Here is a 24,134-nt window from a genome sequence, read left to right as displayed (position 1 = left end):
ACCAGGGACCAATCTCTGACTGTACCTCTGACCACCAGGGACCAATCTCTGACTGTACCTCTGACCACCAGGGACCAATCTCTGACTGTACCTCTGACCACCAGGGACCAATCTATGACTGTACCTCTGACCACCAGGGACCAATCTCTGACTGTACCTCTGACCACCAGGGACCAATCTCTGACTGTACCTCTGACCACCAGGGACCAATCTCTGGCTGTACCTCTGACCACCAGGGACCAATCTCTGATTGAATCTCTGACCACCAGGGACCAATCTCTGACTGTACCTCTGACCACCAGGGACCAATCTCTGACTGTACCTCTGACCACCAGGGACCAATCTCTGACTGTACCTCTGACCACCAGGGACCAATCTCTAACTACCTCTGACAACCAGGGACCAATCTCTGACTGTACCTCTGACCAGCAGGGCACATACCAGGCATATGCCAAAAATATACATGCGGCTTACCTCTGAGACATGATTGCGATTTCACAGCTGTTGAAAGAAATAAAAATGGAAATGGCTTTAATGTTATATACGATTATGTGTCAGTCTGAATCTAGAAGTGGAGGGACGCGGCCATTATCCCTCCTGTCTGTGCAGTGAGGGGCAGAGAGACCATGGGGGGCCGTCATTATCCCCACAGTGGGCTCAGCACCTCCGGGCGGCTTCTACAGCCACAAAGGGCAAGTTATCATATAAGGGGGATTCAGGGAATAAGCAGCCGCTCTGCACCGTGTAGTCACCATCTGTCTGTCAACTGTTCAAGGGGTTCATGCCTATAGAAAGTAACAGGAGCAGTGTGAAGCTCTCATGCTGCGGGTTACTAAGGTAATAAGGAAAAAAGGAGTAATATATATACAGTAATAATGGACAATAATTAGGACAGACAGATAACAGATAGATGATAGATAGATGATAGATGATAGATAATAGATAGATAATAGATAATAGATAGATGATAGATAGATAACAGATAGATAGATGATAGATAATAGATAGATAATAGATAGATAATAGATAGATGATAGATAGATAGATAGATAATATATAATAGATATATGATAGATAGATAGATAATAGATAATATATAGATAGATAATAGATGATAGATAGATAGATAATAGATAGAGGATAGATAGATAATAGATAGATGATAGATAATAGATAGATAATAGATAGATGATAGATAGATAGATAGATAATATATAATAGATATATGATAGATAGATAATAGATAATATATAGATAGATAATAGATGATAGATAGATAGATAATAGATAATAGATATATAATGGATAGAAAATAGATAGATAATAGATAATAAATAGATAATAGATAGATAGATAATAGATAGATGATAGATAATAGATAGATAGATAATAAATAGATAATAGTTAAATAATAGATGATAGATAGATAATAGATAGATAATAGATAGATAATAGATAATAGATAGATGATAGATAATAGATAGATAATAGATAGATGATAGATAGATGATAGATAGATAATAGATAATAGATAGATAATAGATAGATAATAGATAGATGATAGATAGATAGATAATAGATGATAGATAGATAATAGATAGATAATAGATAGATAGATAATAGATAGATAATAGATGGTAGATAGATAATAGATAGATAATGGATAGATGATAGATAATAGATAGATAATAGATAGATAATAGATAGATAATAGATAGATAGATAATAGATAGATAATGGATAGATGATAGATAATAGATAGATAATAGATAGATAATAGATAGATAATAGATAGATAATAGATAGATAGATAATAGATGATAGATAGATAATAGATAGATAATAGATAGATAGATAATAGATAGATAATAGATGGTAGATAGATAATAGATAGATAATGGATAGATGATAGATAATAGATAGATAATAGATAGATAATAGATAGATAATAGATAGATAGATAATAGATAGATAATGGATAGATGATAGATAATAGATAGATAATAGATAGATAATAGATAGATAGATAATAGATAGATAATGGATAGATGATAGATAATAGATAGATAATAGATAGATGATAGATAGATGACAGATAGATAATAAATAGATAATAGTTAAATAATAGATAATACATAGATAATAGATGATAGATAGATAATAGATAGATAATAGATAGATAATAGATGATAGATAGATAATAAATAGATAATAGATAGATAATAGATAGATGATAGATAATAGATAATAGATAATAGATGATAGATAGATAGATAATAGATAGATGATAGATAGATAATAGATAGATGATAGATAGATAATAGATAGATGATAGATAATAGATAGATAATAGATGATAGATAATAGATAGATAATAGATAGATGATAGATAGATAATAGATAATAGATGATAGATAATAGATAGATGATAGACAATAGATAGATAATAGATAGACAATAGATAATAGATAGATGATAGATAGATAATAGATGGATAATAGATAGATAATAGATGGATAATAGATAGATAGATAATAGATAATAGATAGATAATAGATAGATGATAGATAGATGATAGATAGATAATAGATAATAGATAGATAATAGATAATAGATAGATGATAGATAGATGATAGATAATAGATAGATAATAGATGATAGATAATAGATAGATAATAGATAGATGATAGATAGATAATAGATAATAGATGATAGATAATAGATAGATGATAGACAATAGATAGATAATAGATAGATGATAGATAGATAATAGATGGATAATAGATAGATAATAGATGGATAATAGATAGATAATAGATAGATAGATAATAGATAGATAGATTATAGATAATAGATAGATAATAGATGATAGATTATAGATAATAGATAGATAGATGATTGATAATAGATAGATAATAGATAGATACACTGACTCTGTGTGTGACCCTATCTGTTCCCTGTTGCCCCTGATACTTTGTGCCTCTTCCTCACCAGATATATATAATATATATAATGATAACTTGTACATTACAATGTAGAGAATAATCCTCCCCTCTTCATACAGTGGTGTCTAGCACCACCTAGAGGGGACAATTTACATTACAATTTTTACCTAGAATTTAAAGCCTTCAGTCAGATTTCAGAGGTCTCATCACTGACGTCCTCTCTCTCGGCAGCTGTCGGCCGTTCATGTCGGATTTTCACGGCCAGTGGAGTCAATACTAGAATTTGCCATTAATGAAGGTGTTTTTATGCCTTACCCCCTCCTCCATCACTGCTCATAATAGTCTGTACCTGTGCATTGGTTTTACATGGTTGCTAGTCATCAAAATTTTATATAGACAGTACACACCTCAGCTGCTGCAGAACCTCTTTCTGAAGAGCAAGGATGATTCATATGTCCACCATTGTCTTAATTTTTTCATAATAAACACTGCAGCTGCTGAAGAACCTCTTTTTTTAAAATACTGCATTCGAGTTAACCAGTGGCTGGCGCTGGAGAAAGGATCTTTGGGGAGAGATAAGCGGCGCCCAGGCAGATTCAGGGTTTATAAAGTGACATAACCTTTTTCTCCAGGACAATCGATTATAAGGCAGATATGGGAACGACGCGTTACCTTGTGTATTTCGTCCACCGGTCAGCGAGGACAGGATGTGCAGAGTGACTGAGCTCCTGGAGGTCCCGTCTCCTTCTATTGCCCCCGCCTTGTTTGTTAAAATAGCATCTTTCTTGACCATGGCCTTGTCTGCTGGAAATATGATCCCGGCCGCATTGTGGGCAGATCTGCCGCCCGCTGTCCCATCCTATAGCCTATATGGGGTTTGATTACAAGGTGCCCTTTGTAATGGAAAGAGGCTCAGCCGTTTTACACATTCATTGTACCTAAAATATCCCACACTGGGCACATGTGCTGGGGTGAGGTTACAGCCTCATTCCTTAAGCCCAATTTGCAGCTCACACATCGGCCTGGATGCCACAGGACCCAGTCCCTCACTAATTGTCAGCTAAACCTTTGCTTATCTAAGAAACAAAGTAAAAGACTAACAGCAATTAAAAGTAAGACCGGGAGGGATGTATGGCATAATGTATGGAGGTGCTGATGTGAGGCCGAGTGCCAGACCATGTGTGCCAACTGCTGCCATCGTTCAATGGCTCCATCTATTCCAAGTCCCTGTTGAATCCAGTCATTACAAGGGGTATACCCAGACTCGGACTGGCTCACCGGAGTAACAAGAGAATCCTCTGGTAGGCCCCCATGAAAGATCACAGTCCCTGTTAGATCCAGTCATTACAAGGGGTATACCCAGGCTCGGACTGGCCCACCGGGGGAACAGGAGAATCCTCCAGTAGGCCCCTCTGAAAGATTACTGTCCCCATTGGATCCAGTCATTAAAAAGGGTATACCCAGGATTGGACTGACTCACCAGCGGAACAGGAGAATCCTCCAGTAGGTCCTATGAAAGATTACAGTCCCCGTTGGATCCAGTCATTACAAGGGGTATACCCAGGCAGGGACTGGCCGACCAGGGGAACAGGATGATCCTCCGGTGGGCCCCTCTGAAAGATTACAGTCCCCGTTGGATCCAATCATTACAAGGGGTATAACCAGGATTGGACTGGCTCACTGGAGGAACAGGAGAATCCTCCGGTAGGCCGCCCCTCTAAAAGATTACTAATGAATAGTGCTATTACACTTGATTCAAAATTTGCGGAAAAGTTATAATCTAATCAATCATTAAACAAGCTAGCTAAATTAATATTACATAGAAGCAAAAGTAAATTTGTGTAATAGGGTCAGGTTATTTTTCCATGTAGCTGAACAATGGGCCCCAAGAATCAATGTTACTGGTGGGCCTTTCCAGCCCCAGTCCGACATTGAGTATACACCTGTAGGAGCGCTAGAATTTGCTATTGCCTCTGGGACCACCACTAATCCTGAGGTTAAAGAAGCACTCTCGTCAAAGTTTTTATCCTCTTAATATATTACCGGCTGTTATGCACACGCCCGGGCTGACTGGCGTGTGCGTGATTTAGTGATTCCACTGTGCCATGAACCGGAGAGTACCAGTAGGGGCGTAACTAAGTATCAACCCGATCCGACCAAGGTAGCATGACGGGTACGACGCCATGCACCAGGGAGAAACTGAGCAGAGGGACCAGGTGCTACTCCAGGCCAGACCCCGGACACGGCTGTTGACCCACACCGTGGGAATACAGGAACAGGCAGGTTAGGCTGGCACACAGACAGGTGGGCACTGGCAGGCACGGCTGGAGTGCAGACAGGAGGATACTGGCAGGCACGGCTGGTATGCAGACAGGGGGGTACTGACAAGTGCGGCTGGCGTGCAGACGGGGAGGTACTAGCAGATTGGAGCACAGGCTGGATAGGGTCCAGTACAGACTGGGATTCAGGAACAGAACCGCAGATGCGGTAGACAAGCAGAGCAGGGAGAAACCGCCGGAGCGGTGAACAAAGCAGAGCAGGCAGGAATCCGCCGGAGTGGTGAGCAAGGCAGAGCAGGCAGGAACCGCCGGAGCGGTGAGCAAGGCAGAGCAGGCAGGAACCGCCGGAGCAGTGAGCAAGGCAGAGCAGAGATAAACCGCCGGAGCGGTGAGCCAGGCAGAGCGGGCAGAAACCACCGGAGCGGTGAGCAAGGCAGAGCGGGCAGAAACCGCCGGAGCGAAGAGCAAAGGCAGAGCAGAGGGGACAGGGCTCTGTTCACACAGAACAGACTGGAAGGGAAAGGCAGAACCAGATACACACAAGATACTTGCAATGAAGTAGCGAGTGGACTCTAAACTCACAAACGGAAGTACAGCAACAACGAGTAGGAGTTAGGTGCAGGTTCAGACTCTGCAGAAAAAGGGAAGGTACGGACATAGAGAAAGACAGGTAACAGGCTAGGAGAGTGTTCAGACAGGAACTGAGTGTTCAGACAGGAACCGACACTGCAGCGAGATACAGGAGCGAGTCTGGGTATGCGGTCCCCAGAAAGGAGGAACGAACAGGCTAGGAGCGTGTTCAGACTGGCCTGGAAATACAGCCTCCAGGAAGGCGGACAGACAGGCAAGAAAACACAGATAACAGATCTAGGTATGCGGCCCCTAGAAGGCGGGACGAACAGGCTAGGATCGTGTTCAGACTGGCCTGGAAATACAGCCTCCAGGAAGGCGGACAGACAGGCAAGAAAACACAGATAACAGATCTAGGTATGCGGCCCCTAGAAGGCGGGATGAACAGGATAGGGTACAGTTCAGACAGGAACTGCTACTGAAAGAGATACAGGAGCCAGTCTGGGAATACAGTCCCCAGAGTGGCGGAAACAGACAAGAACAGAACAGGACCTGGCACATTCAGAGTCAAGGAGCACACTGAATGATAGAGTTGCTCAGGCATCAGTTTCCAGGTGAAGCTGGTTTAAATATCCAGTGACAGACAGCAATAGGCTGAGGACGCATTAGGGGTGTGCCCACAGCAGCTACAAGAAACAGGAAGTAACCGGGCCGCCACCCTAAGCAGTCAGAACAGAGACAAACAGACAGCATGAATAGAAGCCAGGCTAGCAGACTGGACTGAAGATCAAGTTTGCGATCTTGCATAGTGAGAGATGGTGCACCATGCAAGCCCGCCACCAGGTATGTTACACCGGCATAATATTTACAATTGCTCATTTTGCCCTTCTACCCAGGTAATTCTTCTCTTTTCCATTAGGTCTATGATACAAACCAACTAGCGATATGTAGAAACAGGAAATATCTTTCTCCCGCATGAGTCATCTTTAGAACTACAATTCTACATCACTGCAAAGTCCCTGGCAGCCCAGCTCCACACCCTCTTTAGCTCCTGATCCAGCTGCTCCGCTCCGCCCCCTCTCAGGGGCTTTGAAATTATGTAGAATTGTAGTTCTAATGATGACTTATGCGGCAGAAAAAAAAGACTTCCTGTTTCTACATAGAGCTTAGAAGGATTCAGCTAGTCTGTTTTCAATCACGTGATGTCATCGATTTTGCCCTTCTACCCAGTTAATTCTTCTCTTTTCCATTAGGTCTATGACATCACATGATTAAAAACTGACTAGCTCTATGTAGAAACAGGAAGTATCTTTTCCTGTATCCTGCACTAGTCATCATTAGAACTACTGTTCTAAATCACTGCGAAATCCCTGGCAGCCCAGCTACATACTCTCTTCAGCTCCTAACCCAGCTCCTACCTCCTGCCAAGGAATTTGAAATGATGTAGAATTGTAGTTCTAATGATGACTCGTGCATGGAAAAAAAGACTTCCTGTTTCTTTATAGAGTTACTCAGTTTTTAATCACGTGATGTCATAGACCTAATGGAAAAGAGAAGATTTACCTGGTGTGGTAGGACGACTCGCTCGGCCACTTCCGGAAGTAGACTCAGGAACCCGGGTTTTCTCTGCAGGCTTTATTAGCAGCATAAAGCTCTGCACACCAGCAAAATAAATACAGCCTTACTAAGCTAAACCACAAAAACAAAAGATAAACTATAGCACAGTCCATATATGTGTGTGCGGGTCGCACACACAGGTTATGTCCAACCTTCAGCTCCCTCCTGAGCTATGGCTGTCCAGTCTGGAGACCTTGCCTCTCCAAACACAACCCAAAGAAAAAAAAACAGGACAGCACATTTAAACGTTGCTCAGCCACACCCGGAGGTATGGGGAATGACGTCCCTCCCATCTCTATGTCATTCCCCTGAAACCACGCCCTTTAAGTGAGTTAACCCACCAGCATATAACATGCTTGCAGAACATCCATTGGTTTCAGTTCACACAGGCTAGCAACCTGTGTGACACATACCTCCCCTCATATACCATACCAGTGACTCTGTCACATATTCCCCCCCCCTCTGCCCAAAGCCGGGGGTTTGGGCACCTTCCGATACCAGACAGGGAATTCTAGAAAGGGCATCAGCGTTCCCGTGTAACTTCCCGGGCCTATGCTCTACGTGAAAGTTGAAGTCCTGAAGAGCTAGGAACCATCTAGTTACCCTGGCATTTTTACCCCTCTTTTCCCTCAACCATCTCAATGGGCCATGGTCTTATACCAACTTAAACTTCTGGCCTAGTAGGTAGTATCTTAGTGTATCTACGGCCCATTTTATGGCTAAACACTCTTTTTCTACTATTGTGTAGTTTCTCGCTGGACGAAAGCTTCCGGCTCAGATAGAGAATGGGATGTTCTTCTCCATTTATCTCTTGAGAGAGTACGGCTCTTAGACCAACCTCTGAAGCGTCTGTCTGGACCACAAACTCTTTCTTGAAGTCTGGTGCGAATAGGATCGGCTGTTTACACAGTGCTGACTTCAACAGTTGAAACGCAGTCTCTGTTTCCTCCATCCACTTCACCATGGTTGATCTGGTGCCTTTTAGGAGATCCATCAGTGGCGCGGCCATCATGGCAAAATTTGGGATAACCCGCCGGTAATATCCTACCATTCCCAGGAATGATCTCACTTGCTTCTTGGAGAGTGGTTTTGGCCAGGTCTGGATTGCCTCCACTTTGTTAACTTGCGGCTTTATTTCGCCTCTCCCGACGACATAGCCCAAGTACTTGGCCTCCTCTTTTCCAACGGCGCGTTTTTTTGGATTTATTGTAAATCCCGCTTTCCTTAGAGCATCCAGAACAGCCTGTAGTTTAGGTAGATGACTTTACCAGTCTGGGCTAAAGACTACAATGTCGTCAAGGTAGGCTGCGGCATACTTCTTATGTGGGGCTAGGATCCGATCCATAGCCCTCTGGAAGGTGGCTGGGGCCCCCTGTAGTCCGAACGGCATCCGAGTGTATTGGAAGCACCCATCAGATGTTGTGAAAGCTGTCTTGTCTTTGGCCGTCTGGGACATGGGGATCTGCCAGTAGCCCTTCGTCAGGTCGAGAGTGGTGATGTACCTCGCCGGTCCAAGCCTCTCCATGAGTTCATCGATGCGGTGCATCGGGTACGCGTCACACTTGGACACCTCATTCAGCCAGCGGTAATCGTTACAAAACCTCCACTCTCTGTTGGGTTTTGGCACAAGGACGATGGGGCTCGACCATCCACTCTTTGACTCCTCTATTACACCGAGGTCTAACATCCTCTTCACGTCGGCCGAGATCACCTCCCGGCGTGCTTCAGGAATCCTGTATGGCTTCAGGTTCACCCTTATATGCGGCTCTGTTAGCACATCATGCTCTACCACCTGTGTATGCCCCGGCAACTCTGAGAACAGGTCTCGATTCTGCTGGAGCAGTTCTCGACACTATTGCTTCTGGGCTGGCGAAAGGGTCTCCGGTATCGTGACATCTTCCACCTGGCCTTCGGGAGTGGCTCCCAGGCAAGGAGTTCCCACGGGTTCGCGATCTCACCACGGCTTGAGCAGGTTTACATGGTACACCTGGTGTGGCTTTCTTCGGCCAGGCTGGTGGACTCTGTAGTTCACTTCACCGAGTTTCTCCACCACCTCATATGAGCCTTGCCACTTGGCCAGAAACTTACTTTCAACAGTGGGAATAAGAACCAGGACGCGATCCCCAGGTTGGAACTGTCTCAGCCTTGCCGACCGGTTATACACCCTCGCCTGGGCTTCCTGCGCCTGGAGGAGATGTTCCTTCACTATGGGCATCACCTTCGCCATTCTCTCCTGTAACTGGGCGACATGTTCGATGATACTCCGGTGGGGCTTTACCTCGGCCTCCCAGGTTTCCTTGGCGATGTCTAGGAGACCTCTTGGATGCCGTCCATACAGGAGCTCAAATGGAGAGAAGCCAGTGGAGGCTTGAGGAACTTCTCTGACAAAAAAAAGCAGAAATGGTAGCAGGTAGTCCCAGTCTCGCCCATCCTTTTCAACGACCTTCCTGAGCATCGCCTTTAAGGTCGTATTGAAGCGTTCCACTAAGCCGTCCGTCTGTGGATGATAAACTGAGGTCCGAATCTGGGCAATCTGAAGGACTCTGCATAGCTCCTTCATCACCTTACTCATGAAGGGGGTTCCTTGGTCTGTCAAAATCTCTTTTGGCAGACCAGTCCGAACAAAAATATGAACTAGCTCTCGGGCTATACTTTTACTGGACGAGTTCCTTAGGGGTACCGCTTCGGGGTACCGGGTCGCATAATCCATGACCACCAGGATGTATTGGTGGCCCCGGGCCGATTTAACTAAGGTACCCACGAGGTACATGGCAATCCTCTCAAAGGGAACCTCTATGACAGGTAGTGGAACTAAGGGACTACGGAAGTGGGAGGTGGGCGCGGATATCTGGCAGGTGGGGCAGGACCTACAATAGTTTAAGATTTCCCGATAACATCCTGGCCATTAAAACATCCTTATTATTCTCTCCTGTGTTTTCTCAACCCCTAGGTGTCCCCCGATAATATGTGAGTGTGCCATGTTTAATATCCCCTGACGGTATGAATCTGGAACTAACAGCTGTTCCACTACCTCTTCACTTTTTAGTTTGGTCACCCGGTATAATAGCTCCCCGTGAACTGCAAAGTGTGGGTACCTGGTGTCCGCCCCCGGCTCTTGAGCAACACCATTACAAACAGTAACATTATCCCACGCCCCTTTCAAGGTCAAGTCCCGAACCTGAGCTGACCCAAAGTTCTCTCCAGGCACCTCTAATTCAGGGAGGTCGACCACCTCAGATACAGTCTCATCCTCGTCGCCGACAAGGACACATAGTGAGAACTCATCCACTTCCGATGTCGACTGGGGTATTTCTCTAGGGTCCTGGCTTTTTTCCACGGGACTCGGTCTGGATCCCTTCCCCCAAAAGTCCCAGAACAAGGGAAAATCGCGCCCCAATATGACGGGATGTATCAGGTCCCTGACTACCCCGACCTTGTGGGGTTGGTCGCCACAATCTGTCACTCTGGCCACCGGGTAGTTCTTGGCATCCCCATGTATGCAGCGGACGCCCACAGATTTGGCAGGGATCAGCTGATGGGGAAGGGTGGCACTGATTAAGGTTACCAGACTTCCAGAGTCCAACAGCCCCAGGACCATCACTTCGTTAACGGATGTGGCACACGCCTGCGGGCCCTCGCTGGGTGGACATTCCACACTGCAGGCTGGGTAAGCATAATATGAACATCGTCTGCCTAGGCTGCAGTCCATTGGCTCAGCAAACGTATGACACTGGGCGGCTACGTGTCCCGCGACACCGCCAACAGATCACATCCTTAACAACAGTCCTTGCGGCACCTTCAATGGAAGTGGGACGCCTCCCAGTTGTGGCTCTGAACCCCTTCCGTGGTGAACCCGCCCCCTTTTGGGCACTCCAGTAGGGGGAGGTGGTTATTTCGGGTTTCCTTAGGGATTTTTCAACCACTTGGTACCTCTCTACCAGGCCAACAAGGTCGTCCACATTCCGAGGGTCGCCCTGGGCAACCCAGGTCTGCACCGGCCTGGGTAGGGAATGGATGAACCTGTCCATCACCACGCGCTCAACCATCTGGGCAGGAGTGGAAGACTCTGGCTGCAGCCATTTCTGGACTAAATGTAACAAGTCGAACATCTGTGAGCGTGGAGGTTTGTCGCCAGCATACGCCCAGTGGTGGACCCTTTGCACTCTGACAGACATAGTCACTCCTGAGCATGCCAATATCTCGGTTTTTAATTTTGCGTACTCCTTTGCATCTTGTAAAGTCAGATCATAATAGGCCTTCTGCGGCTCCCCGGTCAAATATGACGCCAGAACCTCCGCCCACTGCTCCTGAGGTAATCTCTCCCGTTCCGCCACCCTTTCAAAAACAGTCAGGAACGCCTCAACGTCATCCCCCGGGGTCATCTTCTGTAAGGTTCTCCTTACAGTTTTCCTGACGTGTGCGTCTTCACCTGGATCTGGGGGTGGAGCGGATGTCCTGCCACGGATCTCCGCTGCTCGGAGCTCCATCTGTCGTTGCTGCTGCTGGATTTGCTGTATCAGAAGTTTATTTGTCACCTGCTGCTGCGCCCGTTGATGCTGTAGCTGCTCTCGGTGCTTCTCCTGAGTCTGCAAGTGCATTTGCTACATGCTCTGCTGGCTTTGGGCCAGGTGCTTAACGAGCTCCTCCATGCTGCCGGACTTCTCTGGCTGGCTGGCGGCCTTTACCCAGGACATCCACTGGTCTCTGTGGCAGGTACACGTGTTCCTGGAATCTTGCACGCACTCTCACACCAACTGTGGTAGGACGACTCGCTGGGCCACTTCCGGAGGTAGACTCAGGAACCCGGGTTTTCTCTGCAGGCTTTATTAAACAGAATAAATCTCTGCACTCCAGCAAAATAAATACAGTTTTACTTGGCTAAACCACAAAACAAGAGATAAACTATAGCACAGTCTATATATGTGTGCGGGTCGCATACACAGGTTATGTCCAACCTTCAGCTCCCTCCTGAGCTATGGCTGTCCAGTCTGGAGACCTTGCCTCTACAAACACAACTCAAAGAAAAAAAAACAGGACAGAACATTTAAACGTTGCTCAGCCACACCCGGAGGTGGAGGTATGGGGAATGACGTCCCTCCCATCACTATGTCATTCCCCTAAAACCACGCCCTTTAAGTGAGTTAACCCACCAGCATATAACATGCTGGCAGAAAATCCATTGGTTGCAGTTCACACAGGCTAGCAACCTGTGCGACACATACCTCCCCTCATATACCATACCAGTGACTCTGTCACACTGGGTAGAAAGGCAAAATGAGCAATTGTAAGTACACAGTGCTGTATAATATGATGACTGCAATATATTAAGAGGATGAAACCTATGATGGGAGGAGGAGAGCTTTAAGTGCTGCGTCCCTGTTTTTCCTGCGTAGCAGTTACCCGCTGTGCAGGGAACTGCAGCACAGACCACATTAAGTGAAAGGGGCTGGCTGTAGCTCCCTGCTTATAAGGGACTTGAGAATCATACAGGTCAGAAGCACTAGCATTTTTAAGATCATTTGGGGTCCCAGAGGTTATAAATCCTCAAACAATAAGATGGGATATCCCTTTAAAGGGGACCTGTCACTTGCCGTAAATATATATATTTTTACCTTTTGTAAATGTCGATGTTCTCCTGAATCCGGTGATGTTTTCCTTTTCTTCCTGCGCCTCATTCCAGAGATATGGCCCCTTCTTCCCTGTATCTAGTCCTTTTAGCCAAATGGGCGCATCCTATCACAGTTCAGCTCTAATGACCACACCCACTTGGTAATAAGACTAAATTAATATGATGGGAAGAGGAGACCATATCTCAGGAACGGAGAGGCGTAGGAAAACAAGAAAAACATCACCGGATTCAGGAGAACAGCGGCATTCACACCAGGTAAAAATTGACATATTTGTGGCAAGTGACAGGTTGTCTTCAAAGGGACAGTGAAAGATCTGGATTCTTGAGTTCACTTTTATGAAGAGTCGGGACCACAAGGCATGAGTAAGGCTCCAGCCAGGGTCACCTTTATCTTGGATGGTGTCTACGCAGTACTGTTGCGTCTGTTGACGTACCCCATAGACTCCACATACAGTAATGTATCGTCATACAATGTACAGTTTCCTATGATATATAGTGCCAAATTATCAGTGGTAACCAAATAATAGACAATATAACATTTTCATATAACATGGCCAAAAAAGTGACCAAATTTGTATAAAGTTTTATAAATATATATATATATATATATATATATATATATATATATATATGTAAAATAGTAAATGTGAGTTCAAAAGAAATAAAGTTTATTCACTATAAAAAAATAAGAGGAATAGAAGAAGAAAAATAGATGAAAAATAGACGAATAGAAAAAGAACAGAAGAAGAAACATAGATGAGTAATAGAAGAAGAATAGAAAAAGAATAGAAGAAAAAGAAGAATAGAAGAACAAGAAGAATAGAAGAAGAAAAATATATGAGTAATAGAAGAAGAGGAATAGAAAAAGAATAGAAGAGGAAGAAGAAAAATAGAAGAAAAGAAGAATAGAAGAAGAGGAAGAAGAAAAGAAGAATAGAAGAAGAAAAGAAGAATAGAAGAAAATAGAAGAGAAAGAAGCAGAATACAAGAATAGAAGAAAAGAAGAAGAATATAAGTAAAATAGAAGAGGAAGAACAAAAGAAGAATAGAAGAAGAATAGAAGAAAAGAATAGAAGAAAAGAAAAAATAGAAGAAATAAAGAATAGAACAAAAGAAGAATATAAGAGGAAGAAGAAAAATAGACAAATAGAAGAAAAGAAGAATAGAAGAAGAAAAATAGATGAGTAATAGAAGAAGAGGACTAGAAAAAGAATAGAAGAAGAGGGAGAAGAATAGAAGAAGAAGAAGAAGAAGAAGAAAAATAGAAGAAAAGAAGAATAGAAGAAGAGGAAGAAGAAAAATAGAAGAAAAGAAGAAGAATAGAAGAAAAGAAGAAGAATAGAAGAAAAATAGAAGAAGAACAACAAAAGAAGAATAGAAAAAGAATATAAGTAGAAGAAGAAGAATAGAAGAAATAAAGAATAGAAGAAAAGAAGAATAGAAGAGGAAGAAGAAAAATAGACAAATAGAAGAAAAGAACAGAAGAAAAGAAGAATAGAAGAAAATAGAAGCGGAAGAAGAAGAATAGAAGAAAAGAAGAATAGAAGAAGAAAAGAAGAATAGAAGAAAAGAAGAAATAAAGAATAGAAGAAAAGAAGAATAGAAGAAAATAGAAGAGGAAGAAGAAGAATAGAAGAATAGAAGAAGAATAGAAGAAAAGAAGAAATAAAGAACAGAAGAAAAGAAGAAGAATAGAAGAAGAAATACTAAATGTGACAAAAAACAAATACAATTTTTTTCCATAAAAGTCCAGGGGGCAATAAAAAAAGTAACAGCTCTTGAAATAGAGCTATGCAAGATGGGTCTTCAATGCCCAAAATAGGGGATGCTGAGGTCTCTGGTGGTGACGGCCCCCCATAAGCCCATAAGGCTGTGCTTATCTGGGCTGCAGGAACAATGGAGTGATGGATGCCCTCAGGCATGTGTGACGGCGGCGTGGCCATCTATATCTAGAACAAAGCGGACCCTTCTATTGTTACTCATTCTTCTGACCTTACGCTTGAGTCCCTGATAAATGTAACAGGGCTAAAAATAAATCTAGAAATCTCTGGGTATAAAGCAAGAACCAGAGGCTGCTGGCCCAGAACAGAGGCCGGCAGCCCGAGGAGGACACGTGGTCCTGGCAGCTGCGGCTCTTATAAATATAGAGGATCTGGCATTCATACAAACGGCATTTACCCCCCAAAATGACAAAATCCAAAGGCTCGGAGGCGCCCTCTACTGCTGATATCACTTCTATTTCACATTTCTTTGGTTATAGCTATTACTGGAAAAGTTGAAGAATAATTAATATGGCCACTACTGAGCAGCAAACTATGCTGCGACCACCTGCTCCAGCACATCTGCTGCTCAGGCCACATTCAGACATGGCAGAGGTTGTACAGACACTGTGTAGTGCTGCTATTTGGGTGCTGTGTGACAGTATTAGTTAGAGACTATACAGTATAGGACTGCTATTTGTGTCCTGTATGGAAGTATTATTCATACATTATATAGCATTGATATTTGGGTCTTGTATGGCAATATTATTCAGGCACTGTATAGCACTGTTATCTGGGTTCTGTATGACAGTATTATTCAGGCACGGTATATGTTTTCTTGGGTCATTCATTGCAATATTACATAGGACATACATAACCCTCCTATTTGGATCTTGTATGGCAGAACTGTATAGCACTATTCTATTTGGGTCTTGTATGGCAGTATTACTTAGGCACTATATAGAATTATTATGTAGATACTTATGAAGCAGGGTTATTTAGGAACTGTACAGCGATGTTATTGAGCCCCATGTGACAGCACCATTATGTAGGCATTGTATAACACTCCTATTTCAGTCCTTTGTGGTTATATTATTTAACAACTGTATGACACTGATATTTGGATTCTCTATGGCAGTATTATTCAGGCACCGTATAGCACTGCTATTCTGGTCCTGTATTAAAGTATTACTGTACAATGACTGATAACACCTCTATATACAGTAGATAACACAGGATCCACCATTCACAAAAGGTGATGTCACAGCTCACCTCCTCCTCCTGTACAATGACTGATAACACCTCTATATACAGTAGATAACACAGGATCCACCATTCACAAAAGGTGATGTCACAGCTCACCTCTTCCTCCTGTACAATGACTGATAACACCTCTATATACATTAGATAACACAGGATCCACCTTTCACAATAGGTGATGTCACAGCTCACCTCCTCCTCCTCCTGTACAATGACTGATAACAGCTCTACATACTATAGATAACACAGGATCCACCATTCACAAAAGGTGATGTCACAGCTCACCTCCTCCTCCTCCTGTACAATGACTGATAACACCTCTATATACAGTAGATAACACGGGATACACCATTCACAATAGGTGATGTCACAGCTCACCTCCTCCTCCTCCTCCTGTACAATGACTGATAACACCTCTATATACAGTAGATAACACAGGATCCACCAATCACAATAGATGTCACAGCTCACCTCCTCCTCCTGTACAATGACTGATAACACCTCTATATACAGTAGATAACACGATCCACCATTCACAATAGTTGATGTCACAGCTCACCTCCTCCTCCTCCTGTACAATGACTAATAACAGCTCTATATAGAGTAGATAACACAGGATCCACCATTCACAAAAGGTGATGTCACAGCTCACCTCCTCCTGTACAATGACTGATAACACCTCTATATACAGTAGATAACACAGGATCCACCATTCACAATAGGTGATGTCACAGATCACCTCCTCCTCCTCCTGTACAATGACTGATAACACCTCTATATACAGTAGATAACACAGGATCCACCATTCACAATAAGTGATGTCACAGCTCACCTCTTCCTCCTGTACAATGACTGATAACACCTCTATATACAGTAGATAACACAGGATCCATCATTCACAATAGGTGATGTCACAGCTTACCTCTTCCTCCTGTACAATGACTGATAACACCTCTATATACATTAGATAACACAGGATCCACCTTTCACAATAGGTGATGTCACAGCTCACCTCCTCCTCCTCCTGTACAATGACTGATAACAGCTCTACATACTATAGATAACACAGGATCCACCATTCACAAAAGGTGATGTCACAGCTCACCTCCTCCTCCTCTTGTACAATGACTGATAACACCTCTATATACAGTAGATAACACAGGATACACCATTCACAATAGGTGATGTCACAGCTCACCTCCTCCTCCTCCTCCTGTACAATGACTGATAACACCTCTATATACAGTAGATAACACAGGATCCACCAATCACAATAGATGTGACAGCTCACCTCCTCCTCCTGTACAATGACTGATAACACCTCTATATACAGTAGATAACACAGGATCCACCATTCACAATAGTTGATGTCACAGCTCACCTCCTCCTCCTCCTGTACAATGACTGATAACAGCTCTATATACAGTAGATAACACAGGATCCACCATTCACAAAAGGTGATGTCACAGCTCACCTCCTCCTCCTCCTGTACAATGACTGATAACACCTCTATATACAGTAGATAACACGGGATACACCATTCACAATAGGTGATGTCACAGCTCACCTCCTCCTCCTGTACAATGACTGATAACACCTCTATATACAGTAGATAACACAGGGTCCACCAATCACAATAGATGTCACAGCTCACCTCCTCCTCCTGTACAATGACTGATAACACCTCTATATACAGTAGATAACACAGGATCCACCATTCACAAAAGGTGATGTCACAGCTCACCTCCTCCCCCTCCTGTACAATGACTGATAACACCTCTATACACAGTAGATAACACAGGATCCACCATTCACAATAGGTGATGTCACAGCTCACCTCCTCCTCCTGTACAATGACTGATAACACCTCTATATACAGTAGATAACACAGGATCCACCAATCACAATAGATGTCACAGCTCACCTCCTCCTCCTGTACAATGACTTATAACACCTCTATATACCTTAGATAACACAGGATCCACCATTCACAATAGGCGATGTCACAGCTCACCTCCTCCCCCTACTGTACAACGACTGATAACACCTCTATATACAGTAGATAACACAGGATCCACCATTCACAATAAGTGATGTCACAGCTCACCTCTTCCTCCTGTACAATGACTGATAACACCTCTATATACAGTAGATAACACAGGATCCACAATTCACAATAGGTGATGTCACAGCTCACCTCCTCCTCCTGTACAATGACTGATAACAGCTCTATATACAGTAGATAACACAGGATCCACCATTCACAAAAGGTGATGTCACAGCTTACCTCCTCCTCCTCCTGTACAATGACTGATAACACCTCTATATACAGTAGATAACACGGGATACACCATTCACAATAGCTGATGTCACAGCTCACCTCCTCCTCCTCCTCCTGTACAATGACTGATAACACCTCTATATACAGTAGATAACACAGGATCCACCAATCACAATAGATGTCACAGCTCACCTCCTCCTCCTCCTGTACAATGACTGATAACACCTCTATATACAGTAGATAACACGGGATACACCATTCACAATAGGTGATGTCACAGATCACCTCCTCCTCCTCCTGTACAATGACTGATAACACCTCTATATACAGTAGATAACACGGGATACACCATTCACAATAGGTGATGTCACAGATCACCTCCTCCTCCTCCTCCTGTACAATGACTGATAACACCTCTATATACAGTAGATAACTAAGGATCCACCAATCACAATAGATGTCACAGCTCACCTCCTCCTCCTGTACAATGACTGATAACACCTCTATATACAGTAGATAACACAGGATCCACCATTCACAAAAGGTGATGTCACAGCTCACCTCCTCCCCCTCCTGTACAATGACTGATAACACCTCTATACACAGTAGATAACACAGGATCCACCATTCACAATAGGTGATGTCACAGCTCACCTCCTCCTCCTGTACAATGACTGATAACACCTCTATATACAGTAGATAACACAGGATCCATCAATCACAATAGATGTCACAGCTCACCTCCTCCTCCTGTACAATAGTTTGTAAAGCCGAATAAAGACTTGCGTCCACCAAGTTCGACCTGTTAGTTCTGTAATTGCTAAAGTTGAACCATATTGGTTTCCTCTTATTTCTGGCCCTTTTATTCCCATACGGTATATACCTCTCGCACTGAGTATTCAGAATTCTTTTGAAGGTTTCCCATTTACTATTCGTATTCCTTTGATTAAGAACTTTGTCCCAGTCAATAAGTTGAAGGTTTTCTATCAGCTGATCAAACTTCGCCCTCCTAAAGTTTAATGTTTTAGTTGTTCCCTTATTGATAACCCTACTGAAGGCCATTTTGAAGTCGATAATATTATGATCGCTATTACCTAGGTGCCCCCCTATCTGTACCTCAGTTATTCTATCAGGCCTATTAGTCAATATTAAGTCCAACACTGCCTTCCCTCTCGTTGGTTCCTGCACTAGTTGGGAGAGATAATTATCCTTAATATTTGTCAAGAACCTTTTACCTTTCTGAGATCTACAGGTTTCTGTTTCCCAGTCAATATCCGGGTAGTTGAAATCCCCCATTACAATCACTTCATTATGTTTTGCTACTTTGTCTATTTGTCCTAATAGCAGATTCTCATTCTCCTCTGTTATATTGGGTGGCTTATAGCAGACCCCCAGTAATATTTTATTATTATTTTTTGCCCCCTCTATCTCTACCCACATGGACTCGACCCCCTCTTCTCCCTCTCCTATATCTTCCCTTAGTCTGGGTTTTAGACATGACTTTACATATAAGCAGACTCATCCGCCTTTCCCCTGTTTCCGGTCCCTTCTAAATAAACTATAATCTAATAAATTTACCGCCCAGTCATAGCTATCGTCTAGCCAAGTCTCTGTTATACCTACGATGTCATACCTCTCCTCCGATATAAGCGCCTGCAGCTCATCCGCCTTATTGGTCAGGCTTCTTGCGTTGGTCAGCATGCAAGATAAAACTTTGGGGTTATTTAGCATCCTATTCTTCTCTAACGATCTAACTGTACTATCCCCACCCCCCTCTCCACCCTCATTATATTCACTTCTCCCCTTCCCCCTTGCTTGCCTCACATCCCACCTATTTCCTTGGTTTCCCCCCCCCCCGTCTCTAGTTTAAAAACTCCTCCAACCTATTAGCCATCTTCTTCCCCAGCACCGCTGCACCCTCCCCATTGAGGTGCAGCCCGTCCCTACGGTAGAGCCTGTAGCCGACCGCGAAGTCGGCCCAGTTCTCCATGAACCCAAACCCTTCTGCCTTGCACCAACTCTTTAGCCACTTATTCACCTCCCTAACTTCCCGTTGGCGCTCCTGTGTGGCTCGCGGGATTGGTAGTATTTCTGAGAAAACTACCTTGGAGGTCCTTGCCCTAAGCTTCCTACCTAGGTCCCTGAAATCATTTTTAAGGACCCTCCATCTACCACTCACTTTGTCATTGGTGCTGATGTGGACCATGACCGCTGGGTCTTCGCCAGCCCCACCCAGTAACCTGTCAACCCGATCCGCGATGTGCCGGACTCGAGCGCCAGGGAGGCAGCACACCGTTCGGCGATCCCGGTCTTTGTGACAGATTGCCCTGTCTGTCCCCCTAATAATAGAGTCACCCACTACCAGAACCTGTCTTGCCTGCCCTACACTTCCCCCCTCCCCCTCATTACTGGAGCATACACTCCCCCGGCGGTCAGAGGATCTGTCGTGCTCCAATAATGCCGGTTCTGAACCAGCCTTCCTATACTTCTTCCCTCTATCCCTCCTAACTGTTATCAAGCTCCCTGCCTGTTCAGCCTGCACTTCCCCTCTATGCTCCACCCCCAGTATTGACCCATTGAGTGTCTGCTTGGTGAGCAGCAAACTCCGTTCCATGTTGTCGATGCTCCTCAGTACCGCTATCTGAGCACTTAGATCCAGAATTTGGGCTTCCAAGTGCACGATATGCTCACATCTCTCGCAGCAGTATGGATCCTCGAGCGGTTGCTCACGGAATGCATACATTGCGCAAGATGTACACTGCACGGCTCCGGCCAAAATGGACGTCATTCTAAATATGGGGATACAGTCAGTATATACAGTCATATGAAAAAGTTTGGGCACCCCTATTAATCTTAAGCTTAATGTTTTATAAAAATTGGTGTTTTTGCAACAGCTATTTCAGTTTGATATATGTAATAACTGTTGGACACAGTAATGTTTCTGCCTTGAAATGAGGTTTATTGTACTAACAGAAAATGTGCAATCTGCATTCAAACAAAATTTGAAAGGTGCATAAGTATGGGCACCCTTATCATTTTCTTGTTTTAAATACTCCTACCTACTTTTTACTGACTTACTAAAGCACTTTTTTTGGTTTTGTAACCTCATGGAGCTTTGAACTTTATAGCCAGGTGTATGCAATCATGAGAAAAGCTACTTAAAGTGGCCACTTGCAAGTTGTTCTCCTGTTTGAATCTCCTCTGAAGAGTGGCATCATGTGCTCCTCAAAACAACTGTCAAATGATCTGAAAACAAAGATTATTCAACATAGTTGTTCAGGGGAAGCATACAAAAAGCTGTCTCAGAGATTTAACCTGTCAGTTTCCACTGTGAGGAACATAGTAAGGAAATGGAAGAACACAGGGACAGTTCTTGTTAAGGCCAGAAGTGGCAGGCCAAGAAAAACATCAGAAAGGCAGAGAAGAAGAATGGTGAGATCAGTCAAGGACAATCCTCAGACCACCTCCAGAGAGCTGCAGCATCAACTTGCTGCAGATGGTGTCACTGTGCATCGGTCAACTATACAAGGCACTTTGCACAAGGAGAAGCTGTATGGGAGAGTGATGCGAAAGAAGCCGTTTCTGCAAGCACGCCACAAACAGAGTTGGCTGAGGTATGCAAAAGCACATTTGGAGAAGCCAATTTCTTTTTGGAAGAAGGTCCTGTGGACTGATGAAATCAAGATTGAGTTATTTGGTCATACAAAAAGGCGTTATGCATGGCGGCAAAAAAACACAGCATTCCAAGAAAAACACTTGCTACCCACAGTAAAATTTGGTGGAGGTTCCATCATGCTTTGGGGCTGTGTGGTCAATGCTGGCACCGGGAATCTTGTTAAAGTTGAGGGACGCATGGATTCCACTCAGTATCAGCAGATTCTTGACAATAGTGTTCAAAAATCAGTGATAAATATGAAGTTACAAAGTGGATGGATCTTTCAGCAAGACAATGATCCAAAACACCGCTCCAAATCTACTCAGGCATTCATGCAGAGGAACAATTACAATGTTCTGGAATGGCCATCCCAGTCCCCAGACCTGAATATCATTGAACATCTGTGGGATCATTTGAAGAGGGCTGTCCATGCTCGGCGACCATCAAACTTAACTGAACTGGAATTGTTTTGTAAAGAGGAATGGTCAAAAATACCTTCATCCAGGATCCAGGAACTCATTAAAAGCTACAGGAAGCGACTAGAGGCTGTTATTTTTGCAAAAGGAGGATCTACTAACTATTAATGTCACTTTTCTGGTGAGGTGCCCATACTTATGCACCTGTCAAATTTTGTTTGAATGCAGATTGCACATTTTCTGTTAGTACAATGAACCTCATTTCAAGGCAGAAACATTACTGTGTCCAACAGTTATTACATATATCAAACTGAAATAGCTGTTGCAAAAACACCAATTTTTATAGAACATTAAGCTTAAGATTAATAGGGGTGCCCAAACTTTTTCATATGACTGTATATACAAGTACAAAACACAGTTATTTATATATAGGTGTATGGACGGGGATCAATTAGGGATGTGCAAGTGTATCAATTAGATATCGGCGGGGGATCAGTTAAGTATCAAGTATGGGCGGGGGAATCAGATAAGTAGGTCAGGTGGATTAATTAAGCAAAAAGTAAAGTAAAGAAAGAATGAAATACAGTCAGCAATTCAGTCCTAAGTCCTCCCTTCCAAACTCCCTGAATCCAAAGTCACTGAAAAACAAGTCACACACTTACTTTCGTTCGCACTTACGCTCCGGACACACGCAGCTCGTTCACACTCGCAAACTAAGAGATTTAAAGAGGTTTTTTTTTTTTTTTTCTTCCTTTTCCAGCAATGTACCCTTCACCTCAATGCACTTCCAATGACTAATAACACCTCTATATACCTTAGATAACACAGGATCCACCATTCACAATAGACGATGTCACAGCTCACCTCCTCCCCCTCCTGTACAATGACTGATAACACCTCGATATACAGTAGATAACACAGGATCCATCATTCACAATAGCTGTCACAGCTCACCTCCTCCTCCTCCTCCTGTACAATGACTGATAACACCTCTATATACCTTAGATAACACAGGATCCAACATACACAATAGGTGATGTCACAGCTCACCTCCTCCTTTTGTACAATAACTGATAACACCTCTATATACAGTAGATGACACAGGATCCACCATTCACAATAGGCGATGTCACAGCTCACCTCCTCCTCCTCCTGTACAATGACTGATAACACCTCTATATACAGTAGATAATATAGGATCCACCATTCACAATAGGTGATGTCACAGCTCACTTCCTCCTCCTCCTGTACAATGACTGATAACACCTCTATATACAGTAGATGACACAGGATCCACCATTCACAATAGGCGATGTCACAGCTCACCTCCTCCTCCTCCTGTACAATGACTGATAACACCTCTATATACAGTAGATAATATAGGATCCACCATTCACAATAGGTGATGTCACAGCTCACTTCCTCCTCCTCCTGTACAATGACTGATAACACCTCTATATACAGTAGATAATACAGGATCCACCATTCACAATAGGTAATGTCACAGCTCACCTGCTCCTCCTCCTGTACAATGACTGATAACACCTCTATATACAGTAGATAACACAGGATCCACCATTCACAATAGGTGATGTCACAGCTCACCTCCTCTTCCTCCTGTACAATGACTGATAACACCTCTATATACAGTAGGTAACACAGGATCCACCATTCACAAAAGGTGATGTCACAGCTCACCTCCTCCTCCTGTACAATGACTGA

General features: G+C 43.5%; 1 long non-coding RNA gene across 1 annotated transcript in view; it reads right to left on the bottom strand.

Moving 5' to 3' along the window:
• Positions 1-469: 469 nt before the first annotated feature.
• The window catches only part of LOC141164584 (uncharacterized), a 40,111-nt gene continuing 16,446 nt past the window's right edge, over positions 470-24,134 (bottom strand). Inside the window, exons 2-3 of the long non-coding RNA XR_012250932.1 lie at positions 3,618-3,811; positions 470-501 (exon numbers count right to left, since the gene is read on the bottom strand). This is a non-coding gene — a long non-coding RNA (uncharacterized lncRNA). The remainder of the gene's footprint in view (positions 502-3,617; positions 3,812-24,134) is intronic.

Source organism: Phyllobates terribilis, unplaced genomic scaffold (assembly GCF_046119375.1).
Source record: "Phyllobates terribilis strain yellow unplaced genomic scaffold, ASM4611937v1 Scaffold_10__3_contigs__length_209671492, whole genome shotgun sequence".
In the NCBI taxonomy this organism is placed as follows: Eukaryota; Metazoa; Chordata; class Amphibia; order Anura; family Dendrobatidae; genus Phyllobates; species Phyllobates terribilis.
Note: the sequence above shows the minus strand (reverse complement) of the source record. Positions and strands in the feature narration are given on the sequence as shown.